The 4,164-nt window shown below is 41.7% G+C and overlaps 1 protein-coding gene across 12 annotated transcripts in view; it reads left to right on the top strand.

Annotated features, from left to right (window-relative positions):
• KALRN (kalirin RhoGEF kinase) overlaps positions 1 to 4,164 on the top strand; it is a 684,488-nt gene that overhangs the window by 306,769 nt on the left and 373,555 nt on the right. The window lies entirely within an intron of this gene.

The raw sequence follows: 4,164 nt of genomic DNA, 5'->3' as shown, positions 1-4,164 counted from the left end.
AGTATTTTATTGAGGATTTTTGCATTGATGTTCATCAGGGATATTGGCCTGAAATTTTCTTTTTTTGTTGTGTCTCCGACAGGTTTTGGTATCGGGATGATGCTGGCCTCATAAAATGAGTTAGGGAGGAGTCCCTCTTTTTCTATTGTTTGGAATAGTTTCAGAAGGAATGATACCAGCTCCTCTTTGTATCTCTGGTAGAATTTGACTGTGAATCTATCTGCTCCTGGACTTTTTTTGGTTGGTAGGCTATTAATTACTGCCTCAATTTGAGAACTTGTTATTGGTCTATTCAGGGATTCAACTTCTTCCTGATTTAGTCTGGGAGGGTGTCTGTGTCCAGGAATTTATCCATTTCTTCTGGATTTTCTAGTTTATTTGCATAGAGGTGTTTATAGTATTCTCTGATGGTAGTTTGTATTTCTGTGGGATTGGTGGTGATATCCCCTTTATCATTTTTTATGTGTCTATTTGATTCTTCTCTCTTTTTCTTTATTAGTCTGGCTAGTGATCTATCTATTTTGTTAATCTTTTCCAAAACCAGCTGCTGGATTCATTGATTTTTTGAAGGATTTTTCGTGTCTTGATCTCCTTCAGTTCTTCTCTGATCTTAATTATTTCTTGTCTTCTGCTAGCTTTTGAATTTGTTTGCTCTTGCTTCTCTGGTTCTTTTAATTGTGATGTTACAGTATCAATTTTAGATCTTTCCCGCTTCCTCCTGTGGGCATGTAGTGTTATAAATTTCCCTCGGAGCACTATTTTAGCTGTGTCCCAGAGATTCTGGTACATTGTGTCTTTGTTCTCATTGGTTTCAAAGAACTTCTTTATTTCTGCCTTAATTTCATTATTTACCCAGTAGTCATTTAGGAGCAGGTTGCTCAGTTCCCATGTAGTTGTGTGGTTTTGAGGGAGCTTCTTAATCCTGAGTTCTAATTTGATTGCACTGTGATCTGAGAGACTGCTTGTTATTATTTCCCTTCTTTTGCATTTGCTGAGGAGTGTTTTACTTCCAATTATGTGGTTAATTTTAGAATAAGTACGATGTGGTGCTGAGAAGAATGTGTATTCTGTTGATTTGGGGTGGAGAGATCTGTAGATGTCTATTAGGTCCACTTGGTCCAGAGCTGAATTCAAGTCCTGAACATCCTTGTTAATTTTCTGTCATGTTGATCTGACTAATATTGACAGTGGGGTGTTAAAGTCTCCCACTATTATTGTGTGGGAGTCTAACTCTCTTTGTAGGTCTCTGTGAACTTGCTTTACGAATCTGGGTGCCTCTGTATTGGGTGCAAGGAAACCCAATGCACCTTCTGTTTTTTATTCTCCCCTAACTCTTCTATCTTCCATGTATGTAAAAGGGCTACTTTCAGGCCCAGATACACCTGACTAGATTCTTGCTCTTTCTGGGAGATGCAAATTTCATTCTATCTTTTCTTAGCTAGACGAACTGTTTTCAGAGCATTCCCTGCAGGCAGGCCACCTTGTTCCGCCTCACCTTCTTCTTCACTCTCCATTTTTTGTAAGAATGAGTCTATCTGATAGCAAATCCTAGACAGACAACACTCTTTGGTAGAACAGTAGGTAGGCTCTTTGAATAAAACACAAACACAGGAATAATCTCCACTGATTATTTAAATCAAATAATTCCATGTTTTTATCTTTTAGTGTGACTTTAACCCTCCTACCCCAACTTCTATTTTTTATTATAAAGTAATTTAGTTTTTCTGTAGCAAATAAAAAATATATCAATTGACAGAGGCCAAGCACGGTGGCTCACGCCTGTAATCCCAGCACTTTGAGAGGCTGAGGCGGGAGGATCACTTGGGGTCACGAGTTCAAGACCAGCCTGGCCAACATGGTGAAACCCCATCTCTACTAAAAATACAAAAATTATGCAGGTGTGGCGGCACACACCTATAGTCCCATCTACTCAGGAGGCAGAGGCAGGAGAATTGCTTGAACCTGGGAGGCAGAGGTTGCAGTGAGCCAAGATCACACCACTGCATTCCAGCCTGGGTGTCAGAGCAAGACTCCATCTCAAAAAAGAAAGAAAAAGAAAAAAGAAAAAAGATGTCTCTAAAGTGTTTTGGCACACCTTCTGTATGCAAAGTCTTGTGCTAGAAGTTTGTGGTCTCTGCCTTTGAGAGTAGACACATACACCCAAGGATATATTAATGGCACACAGCTATCTGTGTTCAGAGCCAAAAACAACCAAACAACAATGAGCTTATTAGAGTCAGGGCAGAGAGAGTTCACTCTTGTTGGGGTGTGCTTTGCGCTGGCCCTTGGAGCACAGGAAGGGGAGATGGGGGTGATGTTCTTGGGAAAGACCAGAAAGCAGAGAACTAAGTTATAGGCAGGGCACAATGATGAGGAAGTCTAACTGGACACCTACTCCTGGCAGCGATAATGGGGGGTGAGACGGGAAGGGTAGGGAGTGGTCTTATTGGTGTGAGTAGGTCAGTGACACATTTGAGGCTCCTATGTCTTATTTTTAAGCAGTATGGTCAGGTGAACTAGGGAAGGGCAGTGATGTCAGAATATATCTGGCCTGGTGACTTCCATTCTGAATTAATGAAAATTAATATTCATTTAAAGTTCATAGTTCCTGTACTACAAATAGATTGTACCTGCTTCCCTCAGTTTTTCTGAAGCCTCAGGTGGAAAATTACAGCTTTTACTATGTCAGCTCTAGTTTGCCAAAGGTGGTCTCAAAAGGATTTGACTGTAATTTTGTAAAAACTCCAAATAGTCAATCTTTTACTAGCTCCATTGACTATAGTCTCTTAATCATACTAAAACGGTTTGGTCATTGTATAATCCAGTCGACAGTTTTGGATAATAGAAGGTGAGCACTTCAGGTTGCTCTCAGAATGATTAGTTATTAAAAAAAAAAGTGACCAGAATGATGTCAGGTCTAGAAACTAACTCTTCCGATAAGAAAGAAGGATTAAAACATCTAAAAAGGAAAGGGTCAGGGCATATTCTGCACCTCATTAGATCAAGGAATGCACTCATGGGGGAACCATGTGTTCAACAGATTACTTGATGGGTGCACTGAGAAGGGGATTCAAATATCAGAGGAATGGTTGGATTCCAACCCTGAGATTTTGTTACTGGAATTAAATGTGTCTTTATAAGTTATATTGTTCAAAGCTCAGGATTCATCAACTTTATGAGTAAATATGATTGAGTATCTAATCTCTTCACTTGGCTTTTGTTTAATCTTCCATCACTGTGAGGCAGATAATAGTTTTGTTCTGTCTTTCTGATGGGGAAATTAAGGCTTAGAAAGGCTTAGTAAACTTGCCTAAGGTCACACAGCTAGTGGCAGATCAGGGATTCAATTCTAAGTTCACCTAATGTCAAACTCCGTCCCCTTAGCCTCTTTACTATGCCATATACCCTATGATGGGTGATGGGAATAAGAGACACAGATCATGCCCTTGAGAAGTTTATAATATAGTGCTAGAGTATCACTGATCAAAGTGTCCTGATCAATTACTTGGTCTCACAGGATGAGACTTGCCTAATATCATATAGCTGCTGAGAGCTGAGATTGATCCTCAAACTACCTGTCCAGTAAGATTCAAGAAGACAGTCTTACTTATAGCCAAAAACCTCCCTCATTGCTAGCACAGCAGTCTGAGATCTAACTGCAAGGCAGCAGCGAGGCTGGGGGAGGGGCGCCTGCCATTGCTGAGGCTTAAGTAGGTAAACAAAGCCACCAGGAAGCTCGAACTGGGTGGAGCCCACCACAGCTCAAGGAGGCCTGCCTGTCTCTGTAGACTCCACCTCTGGGGACAGGGCAAAGCTAAATAAAAAGCAGCTGAAACCTCTGCAGATGTAAATGACCCTGTCTGACAGCTTTGAAGAGAGCAGTGGATCTCCCAGCACGGAGGTTGAGATCTGAGAATGGACAGACTGCCTGCTCAAGTGGGTCCCGGACCCCTGAGTAGCCTAACTGGGAGACATCCCCCACTAGGTGCAGACCAGCACCTCACACCTCACACGGTGGGGTACACCCCTGAGACGAAGCTTCCAGAGCAAGAATCAGACAGCAACACTCGCTGTTCAGCAATATTCTATCTTCTGCAGCCTCTGCTGCTGATACCCAGGCAAACAGGGTCTGGAGTGGACCTCAAGCAATCTCCAACAGACCTA

This window comes from Rhinopithecus bieti, unplaced genomic scaffold (assembly GCF_001698545.2).
Source record: "Rhinopithecus bieti isolate Rb0 unplaced genomic scaffold, ASM169854v2 scaffold_39586, whole genome shotgun sequence".
In the NCBI taxonomy this organism is placed as follows: Eukaryota; Metazoa; Chordata; class Mammalia; order Primates; family Cercopithecidae; genus Rhinopithecus; species Rhinopithecus bieti.
This window is presented reverse-complemented; position numbering and strand designations above follow the sequence as displayed.